Consider the following 13555-nt stretch of genomic DNA (forward strand, 5'->3'; position numbering starts at 1 on the left):
GCTCTAGTTCTGGAAAAGACCTTCTCAAGCATAGGGAAGCTGTTGCTATTCAGAATATACAATACGGGCATTTATATGATTTGTGATAAGACAGTCTAATCTGCAGTAGTCTCAACACATCATGCAATTTGAGGGTGTGAAAATGCAAATAACAATAGAAATCACCATCATAAACAACCCCAAGCATGCTGATTTGTTTATTCCAAAGTTTGTTCAGTCTTCTCCATAGTTGCCCAGACCATTTGACCATTGACATAATCGTTGGCAGCACATATACTGAGATTGGAACAATACAGAGAAGCTTAGCGTGGCCCCTGTGCAAGCATGACACACACATTCTTGAAGCATGCCATAACCACCATTTCTTCATTCAAATACTTTTATGGAAGGAAGTTTTATTCAGTGAAAATAAAAGTCTGAGCTGACTTTTTAATATATATATATATATCCAGTTTTATCTTTAACTCATCTACATTTGCATCAGTTCAAACACAGAATAATCACAGTTAAAGTGCATTTAGAGCTGGACTAAAACGATACAGAGTGGAATCTTTCCCCTTGCTCCTATGGGACTTTTCATTATAACTTCCCATGGATTAGTAGAATGAGTTTTTTAGAGTTGTTCAATGTCAGAACTTGTAAATCAGCAGACTAGAGCTCAGGTTAATAGCCCTAGCTGCATTAATGCATACAGGAACTATCAATTGGAATATGCCCTGGAATTTTTTCATTATTATTTCAAGGGAGGAAGAAAAAAAAAAAAGACCAGCACATTATAACAGCTTTGAAAAATGATGCAGCGAAAGGAAAAATAGTTTGCTGTGTCCCAAGGGACAGTCAATTACAGTTTATAAACCACAAAACTGAGATAAGAAACTGAAAGTCACTGACATATCAGAACCAGTAAGAAAATATGACACTATGCATCAAAATAATGCAATCCATATGAAGCCTTGATTACTCTCTGCAGCCATCTTGTTTGATAAAACGGTGGGTAAACAGTGCACGGCTGGCTATTAAAATGCCTTCCCATGTTTACTTGCTGAGCTTGGTGGATGGAATCAGGAAGGGAAAAAGAAACAGCAGCTTTGTGTGCTGCTTTTGATGTAAATTTGAATTCACTTTCTGTAGAAATAATGCCTTCAGAATTCAGTCAAAGTTCTCTTTTCCCAGAAAAGCCAGATTTGCAATCTTTTCTCCCTTGCAGAAGTGATGTGTTCATTCATCTGAGCTTAAACCACAAGCCCTGTACTTTGACAATATTTGTCTTCACTGATACATTTCCCATGCTCTGAACAAGCAGCCACTTTGAAGTCCACCTCTTCCCACAAGCCCCTGTCAGCAAATATATCTTTTGCCAGCCTGCAGTAAGGCATATTTTTTTAATTATCTACCCTGAAACTACTAACAGAACATATAACCTTCAAGGAATTGATTGATCCAGTGGATCGCTGTTTCCCCACTGTGCATATCACATGTAGACAAAACAGCAAAATCCCCACAGATATCAAGTTTTAAGATGCAATCAAAACAGACAGCAGCACAGAAATGTCAACATTCACTCTTCCTGACTTTATCAGTAAATTCAGTCCAGTATGTTTATGCTCATCATTCTGCTTTAACGGCTTTGACTGGTCTGTAGTTCTTTTCCCTCACAGAGACTATCATTCAGGAACTCCAATTTCAGTATCTGTTAGAATATCTACTCAGGTTAATCTGGATGTTTATTTAAGTCTTAGTTAATAGATTAATTTATTGGGGGTGGGGGAACATCCTGGAAACAGTTTTGTGATAACAAACTATGCTGAAAATGCAGAACAGTGGAGAATCTTATGCCTGTAATTATGGCAAAGATCTCAAGATCATCACGTTCAGTTCTTTGTACTATTATAAAATATTCTTTACACTAGAAGCATACATTTTCCAGAGTGTTTTATGTTACTAGACAAATAAAAACAAAATAACATACAAGAGGTGACATACATGGCTCAAGCACAGGATCATTAGCATGATTAAAAATAAAATATTTTTTGGCAATAATATCATGAGATAAATGGTACTAAATATTATTTATTTATTTATTTGTTTGTTTATTTATTTATTTAACTTGCTTTTAGTTCACTTTTATTACAGTAATAATACTATGGTTATTCATCAGAGAGAAAACTATATAGCTCCAAAACTCTGTAACTCCAAAACTCCACAATTCAGGAAGAATTTGGATAAAGAGAATTTTGAAAGCCTTCCTATTTTCCATGCAGCCTGGGAGCATCTGAACAGCACTTCTTTTTCATCAAGAAGTGTAATTCAATATCTATGCACTGAATGCAGCAGATATATTTCAAACTTCTAAAAAAAAATTGTTGTCGAAGGCTTTCAAAAAATTGCTCCCAGAGTTTAGATTTCAAATTCTAATAGCCTCCTACATCTTTCCTTCTATACTTACAAGCTATAGTCAAGATAGCCCTATGAAATCTGTTGAGCTAAACTAAAAATAGCCAGAGGAATCTTTTCTAATGATTCTATGGTAATCATTAAAGTATAATTTTTGATGTAGGTATTGATCCAGTGTAGTTTAGTGTTTAAGCGTGGCAGACTCTAATGTGGAGAACTGTGTTCACTCTGCCGCTCTTCCACATAAGGCCTGCTGGGTGACGTAGTGCCAGTCACAGTTCTTTCAGAACCCTCTCAGCCCTCATGGAGGCAGGAAATGGCAAACCACCTCTGAATGTCTCTTGCCTTGAAAACACATTGAGGTCACCGTAGGTTGGCTATGACTTGACGGCACTTGTACACATACACATTGGTATTCTGTGAATGCACATAACTGTCCCGAACCTTTCTTATGTCTTTTCCAGTGGTAAAAAATACCTTTGGTTTGATATACAAACTCTTGTACAAGCTAAGAAGAGTAGGATGAGAAGAGGGTAACTGTATAAAAATGCACATTCAGATGCTGATATTAGGCATCATTGTATTAGAACCGGAGATGGATCTGCATCTCAGTGCACACTCAAATGCAAATTCCAATCCATAGTTTACACAACTACTCACATGCAGTTATGCGCAACTAGAAGTGAAGAAACAAATATATAGGCAAAGACTAATGCAAAATAAGGAATCAAAAAAATTCTGAGCTTTTAGCTGATACTTTCTGGGACCATCTCTGTGCCCGTAATTACTGATCCAACTTTGCTCTTTGCTCTTTTTTGAACTAAAACTTTGAAGAGAGCAAAAGAAAAAAATAAAATGAAAACTGTGGTGTAACTTTTAGTATTGCATAGTTGTCTTCAGTTGCATGCACAACTATTTTGCAAGGTAAGAAAAAAGATTCCTGCATGTATTGTTGTTTGTAAAAGCAACAACATCTGGGAAACTCCAGGACTATCGAAGACTATGGAGAAGGAAAACCAGAAACTGCTAAAATAAAGGAACAGATTTTACAGATCTTTAATCTGACTTCTTTGTCTGCATAGATATCAACTACTAACCAATAGACAACTTTTCTAGCCAGTAAGCCCACTAGCTGTAAAAGCAAAACTGAAAGCCTTTTTTATATTAAAAAACCTAATTTTGGAAATACATTGTACAGACTCTAATTAAACATACTTATTTAACTGCAAATCCCATAAACCCAGTGGGATACACTTTTTCTTCCCTATCATAAGGGAAGGGACATTCAGAGGTGGTTTGCCATTGCCTGCTTCTGCACATGGACCCTGGTGTTCCTTGATGGAATGCCATCCAAATATTGACGAGGGCTGATCCTGCTTAGCTTCTGAGATCTGACAGGCTCATGTTAGCCTGGGGCTATCCATAGGCAGGTCATGAACAATTTACACTGGGGTTGCCAAGTATACCATGGTAATCAGCAAGGGATGGGTGAAAGGAAACATACTGGAAGCAAACATAGGCCTCCATTACTGGTGACATGGCGCCATCACTTCTGGTGCACACTAGAAGCGATGTCATCAAATTACCTGAGACACTGGTATTTAGACAAAAACTCTATGGTAGAAGCCAGTTTTATCAGAGTGTCCACGTGTTGCTGACAACATGACTGTATCTTTTCTGGTGCATGGCAGAAGTGAGATCACCAGCAACACATGCTTAGACCTCAGTTTGCTGCTAAGTCCTCCTGCCAGTTGGCTGAACAATCAGTTGGCTAAAAAAATCAGACTTTTGTTCTAGGATAAAAAAACTTAGAGGGATGATCAACCATTTCTGGCTATGGCTTGTATTTGTGGATCAGATTTTTTTGTTCGTTTGTTCATTTGTTTGGAAAATTTATATGCCACGTCTCCAGATACCTACTTGAGGCTGCTTATGATTAAAACAATAAAACATAACCATTAAAAACAAATCAAAGCACAAAAGTAGTATAAAACAAACATCAAGCAGCAGTGACTGTACCTTTTCTCTGGACTTTAACTATAGCACACGATGTGTGAATTTATTAACATAGGTTAAAAGATCCCTTAAAACGCATATCTGATTACAATAGATTTGGAAAATTTGTGCTCTAGAAATGATTTGCCAGTGCCAGACAACTATTGCATGCATTCCTTTTTTTCCTTGAATTTTACTTTGTTAAGTTATGCAAGCTTCGAAAATGTGTCTGTCTTTATGGCAGTTGTGGTGGGTCTAAAAGAAGCCTCTCAGTAGGATCTTCCAGGTATCAATTCAAAAGGTAAAAGCACAGAGAAAGCCATTGTTGACAACCATATCAATATCTTTGGAGTTTCTTCCTTCTCACATTTCCAATGATCTTCTGTATCTGATATGTTTGACTTAAAAATTATGCTGGTGGGGCTTCCCTGTGCATCTTTGCCTCAATTTAAATGGTGGAACAAACTAGGCAACACAGCTCTGTATGTTTAATTAGTCACTCATTCCGCACAGTACCTGCAAGGATTCCAAATTTCTGACAAGGGTACTAACCACTTGTCAGAAATTTGGAAAAGTCTTCTTTGCACAGGCAGCAATCCACAAGAAGTTCAACCGAGATAAAGTTATATAGCTAAGACCTTGCCTTATCAGCATGATATTCTTATCAGGCCTAAGACCTTCTAATTCAACTGTGAGTGTTGATGATCATTCAACTAGAGACTTTTTAAAAGTATATTTTTAAAAGATGTCCACTGAATTTTCAGGGAGAAGGAGGAAGGGAATTCCAGTTAATAACTCCAAAAAGTAAATTCACTTGAAAAATATGAGCTTATCAATATTTGAATTTTAAGCTGTGGTAACAAAGCTCCACAGAACTACCATACTGAAGTTGCTGGCAGTCACCTGGGGATTTTTTTGTTTTGTTTTGAATTATAATTCCTAACAGTTTGCAAGTAGATTCTTGTATATAGCAGCAGAATGATTTAAGGGTAATTACAGGAACTGGATGGATGAAAATGGCTGCACAAAAAGCAACTTCAATCGATTACTCTGTCTCTTTTCTTACCTTTTGGGGGTATGATATATCTATTCAATCACCATATTATTAGATACTAGGGGATATTACATTAGCAGATCTTTGGTCCTGTTCTCATGCAGTTTTTTCCCCTGGCTTTCTGTCATTTAAGCTATATGGCACCCTGTTGTTGCACTACTTACTTAAAGACCATGTCGGTTTCTCATTATCATAGGCTTTTTACAAAGCAATGTTAAATATATTCCCTGTGAGGTTGGTTTAAAGGTGTCCCTTTCTCAGAGTGTATTCCTTTAATTTTCAGAACACAGGTACTCTCCAACACCCAACATGTTCTTTTAGATTGTCAGTTGTACCATCGTGAGTACCAACAAAGGATCTTTCCCCTATTGTTGAACCTGAGAGGAAGCTCAGCTCAGTCCTGTGTCCATTTTCTGCTAGAAGATCAAAGTGGCAGGATTACATTGGAGATAGCAAAAAGTTTGCCATAGCTATTTAGATTGAAAAACCACAGAACCTCAGATCCTGATTCTTAGCGTAAGTTGTTTTGTATTAATAGTTTGAATGATGTATATCACCCGATGATCTGAACACTGATAACTGGGTATTCATAGATGTATCATATGAAATATAACACCACTTACAACTTTCTACCTCCTCAATCCAGTTCAAAAACAGTGTTTTCAATGGAGACAGCTGCCTATCATCAAGTGTATAATTTTAGATAAATGAAGACAAGTCCATGCATTTGTGAACCAGAGCTGGGTTAGATCTGTTTTGCTTTGTAGTTTGTATGTTGCCAACCATGTGGTTGGCACCTACATAAATTGATTAATTAATCATTTCACAATATTATTGTATTAGCTAATATTTGATATGCAAATGTGGGAGTTTTGCAGTATTTGAAATGCAAATGTGTGGTTCTGCATTTTGTACCTGAGGTTCCTGTCTCCTCAGGTATGCAGCTTCTTTCATAATGATATTAAAGAATAGAAAACCCAGATAGATGTTTTTAATATTTGGATTGGGTTTACACCTCAAAAATATTATTTTAGTTCCGTATTGAAAAGTCAGCAAAGGAAAGATTATTGCTTGTATTCAATATTTGGAGTAATGGTATTTTATCAAGTTTAATTAATATCAGAACAATATCAGTACTCACAAAATTTAATGAAAATTATAACGCCACTTCCAAACTGAAATTAAAACATATTTTTGAAGTACTTGCAGATAGCAGTAAAGAGACTGGCTTCCTAGCCAGTCTATGGGCACACTAGCTCTTTAAAATTTAAGCCTCCCCCTTCCCCAGTCCACCCTCTCCCCTCCCCAAACACTATTACCCCTCCCACTGCTCCAAACAACCCCATCCCCCCCACCCTCCCACTACCCCAAACAGTCCCATCCCCCCATCCTCAGCTTTCTACACTTACCGGACACCTGGGATCATACAAGCATTACCAGGTAGACAGGAGGTGGCCAATGTGGGGGGAGGGGTCAGTAAGGGACCAGCAAAGCTCTTTGCAGGGGGAATGCTTGCTCCCCTCCATTCTAGAGTCCATTGCATTTTCCCCCACAATTTGCTTTACTGTTGGTCTTATTTATAAATGTCTGGCAACATTTTTTAAAAACAAATTATGCTTCATGCTGCCTAATGTTAATAGTGTACACTATCCTAGCCAGTACATTCTATCTGAGGTATATGATTGTCCTCCATCATCTCCTTCCAAGTCCCATATTAGAGCACCCCAATGCCCTCTGCCTTTCAGATGCCAGAGAAACTCATTCATTTTTCATACCAAAGCGGAGTGTCTCAATTAAGGCAGGTATTCTACTAGGCACTCTCAAAAAGAAGTTGCTTGAATGTCTGGATACTCCAAGAGAATCTTAGGCTATTTGGAGTGATTCACTGAAGTACACATGGCAATTTTCCTTGATAAGTCAATCATAAGGACCATTAAGCCACATCCTGGCCTTTGTCAAATAGATCTTAACCAGTCATCCCACCTAGCTACTTCTGCTATCTCAAATTGTATTACCTGTTATACATCATTCTCCTCCTCAATATGACTGGTTTCACACCATCTTCTGCTTACCAGAAATTCAAGTCCATCCAAAGAAAACAGGACCTCAAACTTTTGATCCAATACCATTGTACATCCCAAGTCTGACTTAATTTGGCTCCTAGGTAATCCAGGTGCATTAAAGGGCATCTTTAGCCCTCCATATTTGTAGTTGGCTCTTTCCAGAACCATTTTAGGCATCACAAGAATGAAATTACTTCAAGGCAGACAGTATATGTTCCTCCTATTTTACTCTCCATGCTGAGTGTAACTTTCCATATCATTCTACTTGCCCCTATTCCTTTGTTCCTCTACTTCCCATTTTTGGCCTGTTGGACCTACTACCAGTCAGTCTTTCTCCATTACATCCTCTTCCTGGTCAAGGATTTTTTTCTTTCCAGTCAAAATGCCTTTCCCCTTTATTCCACCAGCTAGTAGACCTTATGCTCTTTGTCAGTGTTCATCCCAGTTGGGAATGATAGAAGACATTGAACATATGCTTTTATATGGTAGTTTCTATCAGGATATTCAAACTTGGCACATCTCTACCATTTTGTCTAAATATCCAGGCAGAACAAACCTCTTTTATATCTCTTTGTTTCTTGCCACTCGCTCCAATGAAACTACCTTTATAATAGCAAGATTCTGTATTATTGTATGCTTAATTAGGAAGAAAATTGTGCTTTAGTTTTAACAACGCAGTATTTTATTTTATTAGTTTATTTTATAATCTTAAACAAATACTATATTGAGTATGGCTTCACATGAGCATTGTAGATTATGTATCATCACTATGTTTGCTTATAGATCTTGGATAGTAATAAAGACTATTGGATTGCCATTTATCCTACCACATCTTCTTGTCCCATCAGGAAAACGCTTCACTCATCTTTTTCTATTCAGGTTGGTTTACTATGGTTTTGTTGGGTTGTCATGTGTAAATTGCCATGGTACTATGGTACTACAGCAAATTAAGTAGTTCAGTCCTGTTGTTTCATGCTTTTGTCTTGATGTCCCATTTTCTCTTCTGCATCTTGCATAGGACAATAATGTTACTTGCTGGTTAAGTGTGTCTCTCCTATCTTCTCAAAAATGTATTGTGCCAAACTGGATTTTGTGTACACAACAGATTAAAGAATCACTTTTTGCCCTGGATCTCACATTATAGATTTCCACATTTAGGATACTCTTCTCATGTGGAGGCTTGACATGAGAACTGATGTGGGTATTAACATCCTACTAATTTTGCTGGCTAAAGAGCTATCTGATGAGCTCATTCAAATTGCTAAATCTACATAATCTTCAAAACATTAAAGGATTGAGCAGACTATTTAAAACACATTAGATGTGAGCTATTGAGGAGCTCTGATTTATCAGATAAGCTTGTAGATTTTTGCAGGAGATCTGAGTTGTGCTTTCAGTTTGATATAGCAAGCTCAGATTTGGGGCAGTTTTTCTGAATGGATAGCATCTTTGCTTTAGAAATCCTTAACAAAGGTAAGATTAAAATGCAAAAACAACTTTCAGAACAGAAAGGGGGAAGATCAACCACTTGTGATTAAAGTGGGAGAGCAAGAAGTCTACCAGCCTTCTGAATGCATCCCTTCTTTCAATGATCAATTTACCCTGCTACTGGCTATACTGTTTCCTGTTCAAGCATTCGAAGTGGGCAGGGGTCATTTCACAATATTTGTAGCAACAGTGTTCAATATGTACAAAATTAATAGAAGTGCCATGTCACCATTTTGTTAGTAAAGGGAATGAAGAAGGATAGAACCTCACATCTCCTAGAAATGCATGGATAAGAGGGCATATTTGCTAAATTGGTTAGGGTTATCATTAGTGGGAAATCAGTGTGGGTCAGGGAAAGGAAGAGGAAAACCACTTGTACCACCAGAATTTACTTCCCTGGTCATAAACCAAGTTTAGCATAACTCATCCTCAAAGAATCACCTCTCTTCAACTACATGCAGCTGGAAATTTTTGTCTTGTCTTGTTTATTCACTCTGGTCTCTTGAGCTTGTTTTGTTGTATTTGGAAGTGAATTGTTTGCTGTTTTCACCTAGGTATCATTGGTAAACATTTAAGCTATTTGAAGAAAGACTACCATTCATATTTTGTGTTATGGAACTAACAATAAGACTGCAGTTGAGGATTACTTGTGGCATATACTGAAAGCATTAGAAGGGGAAAAACAAGGAGGAAGACAAGGAAAAAGTTATGTTCATGAAATAAATATTTATCTCTGGGCAAATATTAATGCTGGACTCAAGGGGGAACAAACTTTTAAAAAATGTCAATATTCAGCATATAACGAACATAACACTCTATTGACTATTCACTAATGAAACTTCTGAGATACTGTTGACTTCTTGCATTGGCAACTCAATATCCACATTAAGATTTTTTTCAATGTCTACCAGGGATAAACATCTTCTAAATATGGTAACAGATTACTTCTATACTATATAAATTCATCCAAACTGTCATCTCTTTTATTTTTTCCTAGATTTAATGAAACAACATTAATGAAACAACAATGTGGCCCACATAAGGTGCATTAATTTGCATATAAAGGAAATCAGCAATGATTAGTCCTAATCATTTGCCAAATAAATTTCAGTGTTGTCAGCACTTTTGAACACATGCTAACAAAAATTTCCTAAAGGTACAGTCTGTACATCAATGTAAGGTGAGCTAATATCTGAAAAAATCACTTGCTAAACTCAGAGTTTAATCTAAAGACTGTATGAAAAACAGGCGGAGCGATGGGGAACTGCGCCTGGGGCACGTGCATGCCCTGCGCCCCTGCTGTGGCGCCGTCCACCCCCACCCTGCTGCAGAATGCCACGTCACACCCCCTCCACGGCCTGGCCATGCTCCCTCTGCTGCTCTGCTTGGGGCGTCGCGCCCCACCTGGTCCCATTGGCACTACACCACTGATGAAAAATGATGTCTTCGGAAAAGGCAGAATATGTATGTTTCTGGATCCAGCCGTTTTAAGCTCTGAATGTTCCTTTCTTAGATTACTTATGGCTAAAAAAAACCCTAGTCCAACATACAATAATTTTGCATCTTTCTGAGAAATCGTTTCAATAAAAAGTTCAATATGAAATTAATTGGCTGTTGTGGGTTTCCAGTGCTGTGTGGCCATGGTCTGGTAATTTTTGCTCCTAACATTTTACCCACATCTATTGCTGGCATCTTCAAAGACATGCCACAGTAAGATGTGTTTCTCTTCATGGCATAGTGTGGCATGGATTAGTGCAGATATGACTGGAGAGAGGAGGAGGAGGAGGAGGAGGAGGAGGAGGAGGAGGAGAAGAGTTGGATTTATATCCCCCTTTCTCCCCTATAGTAGACTCAAAGGGGCTTAAAAACTCCTTTCCCCTCCCCCCCTCACAACAAACACCCTGTAAAGTAGGTGGGGCTGAGAAAGCTCAGAACAACTGTGACTAGCCCAAGGTCACCCAGCTGGCATGTGTTGGAGTGTACAGGCTAATCTGAATTCCCCAGAGAAGCCTCCACAGCTCAGGTGGCAGAATGGAGAATCAAACCCGGTTCCTTCAGATTAGAGTACACCTGTTCTTAACCACTACACCACTGCTGAGAGGAGAAGCAGGTTAGGTTTGACTACCTTCTAGCCATTAAGCCCCAGAGAAGTGTCTAAGGGAGATATATATGAATAGATAATCATCCAGTGAGAATATATTCACACCAACTGCAGCTACATCCTGTTCTAGCCACCCATCAGGCCCAGTTCACCACCCAAGTGACAGAAGCTGAAACTTGGGATGCCAAAATCCACCGAAGATACCAATAAACTGCTATAACTCGTCTTGCTTAGGAGTAACTGAGGAGGAGATGACTGTGGTTTGCATTTGAATCACTTCCTAGACCCATTCCACTGCACCTCAGATCTACTGTGTGTAAAGGATTCAATGGTGTTGATGAGCGGGTCAGCCGCCTGGCCTTGACTACATTCCACAGCCCGGGCGATGGGCCAGCTTCTCCGGCGGAGACCTTATCTCTGCGAGGGAGATGAGACCTCCGTTCCCATGGGAATCCGGGAGGGGGGATGGGATGGACAGAGTTATAACCTGTGCTTCTGGCGGGAGATCTTATTCCTGCCACTGCGTGTACGTGAGCTTTCTAGGATGTCTGAATAAACGGTCTTTTACACCCAAAAAGCCTTTTATTTCTGCTTCTATGGAATTCCTTACATTGTGGCAGGAATCTATCGTTCATCTATCTTCCTAGTGCAGTGGACCTCTGGTGTCTCGGCATGGAGAGGTTGAATGTTCCTGTGGAAGGTTCGGTGTCTCGGCATGGAGAGGTTGAATGTTCCTGTGGAAGGTTCGGTAGCCCCCAAAGAGGGCTCCGAGCTCTCCCTTCTGGATTTAGAGGAACCGGCGGGAGAGCGGGTCTCGCTGGTGACTCTTTCCCGTCCTCGTATCAGCACGAGTCTTCCCTTACTCCGTTGGAACGAGGGACTTGAGAAGACTCCACCATGGGGACTTACATGAGTCGCTTTGGGGCGCTGTCTCATGGATCGAGCGCAACTCAGGATCGAATTATCTACCCGTTTTAGGTATGGGATTACAAACCTCCAGATGCAACCTGTCACGGAGGAGACGGGCCTGAGCCACCTTTCATCGCGGCAACAACAGGAGTCCATTGAACGATCTCCTGGACTTCGTATTTTGGTGATGCTCCCAAAGATCCACCGTGGCATAGCACTGGGGCCCGTCCGAAGACCACCGGGTGAAATCTGGGACTATACCAAGAGGGATTGGGAGGGGTATCCGGTGCCGTCTTCCTGATCGGACCCCCCAGATCCCGGACCAGCCCGGCTGCACCTGAGATGCCCCGTGGAGCCACCGGTGGAGCACGAATGCGTCCATGCGTTCAGATGAAGAGGAGTCCGGAGAAAGCCTGCACTCCCAGCCGGATCTATTTCCTCTCCCACGCCGAAAGAGAGCTGGGATGAGGGAAGTGGGCTTCACTCGCGAGATGCCCAAGAAGCATGGGCCCGTGAACGCCAGCTATGGGAAGAGGAACGAGAACAGCTGCAGCAAGAGCGTGAAAACCTGCAAAGAGACCGGGAACAGCAGCGCCAAAGAAGTCCAACTCGAGATTGGACCCGTGCCTAAAGATGCGCTGCAACGGCAATATGCATAGAATCTATCCGTCCCATGATAAAGTCCTGGACCACTCCAAACCCCTGGACTTACAGCGTCAACGCCGAAAGCGTTCAGGCCTTGGCGTATGCAAAGTGAACTTACTGCAGTACTGTTCAACAGGGCGAACTGGCTAAATTGGATCGAGAGAAAGCAGCTTTGCATGCGCTACCAGGACGGCATTGACTTCGCTAGCGGCGAGAGAGGGGAAACTGAAGAAGCAGCAGAACAGGGACAACCCAAGATTGGAGTCTACGCTGTCACCGGGTACAGCCGGGCGCCAGAGGGCGACGCTGCTGGAGTCCTTTTCCACCTTCCAAGGACCGGCTCCCACCAGGAACGCCGCCAAGCTGCACCGGGCGTTGGTACCTTTCCACCTCCACCGATCCCGGCCCCCCCTGCGCAACCGCCTCCCTCAACTCCTGCACAACTCATGCGCAACCGCCACTTCGCAGTGGCGTTTCAAGGGCCGTGGGAGAGGGGATATTACTGAACCTCCAATACCTGCCCGTTCTTGATGGGAATCGCTTCCAAACTTCCCTACTTCATCTTGCAGCACTCGACATGCCCACATGGAGGACTATGACGGAATTTATATACCCGGTCTTGAGCGCGAAAAAAAAATCACGGGACATCGGCTCAGTCCTGGATGGGGCAGCAGCCGACTGGTTTTGTGACTCTTTTGAACCTGCAAGATGAAGATACTCTACCACGGGTGCCCGCGTTCCTCCAAGCCTTAAGGGCTCGCTTCCAAGATCCGGGTAAGCTGGAAAATGAAGCTATCCGCGACCCATCAAATCCTATTCAGCAAGGCAACCGCTCGTTTTGCAGAATTTGCCCGTGAATTTCGATCGCGGCGTGCTGCCCGGCTCTCCCTTCCTGAGTGGCCTGAG

At 40.9% G+C, this 13555-nt stretch overlaps 1 non-coding gene across 1 annotated transcript; it reads left to right on the forward strand.

The window, feature by feature from the left end:
- Positions 1-254: 254 nt before the first annotated feature.
- On the forward strand, positions 255-359 carry LOC125425637. Its single transcript, XR_007243404.1, has one exon. It is a non-coding gene; the product is annotated as a U6 spliceosomal RNA (small nuclear RNA).
- Positions 360-13555: the final 13196 nt, after the last annotated feature.

This window comes from Sphaerodactylus townsendi, linkage group LG01 (assembly GCF_021028975.2).
Source record: "Sphaerodactylus townsendi isolate TG3544 linkage group LG01, MPM_Stown_v2.3, whole genome shotgun sequence".
Classification (NCBI taxonomy): Eukaryota; Metazoa; Chordata; class Lepidosauria; order Squamata; family Sphaerodactylidae; genus Sphaerodactylus; species Sphaerodactylus townsendi.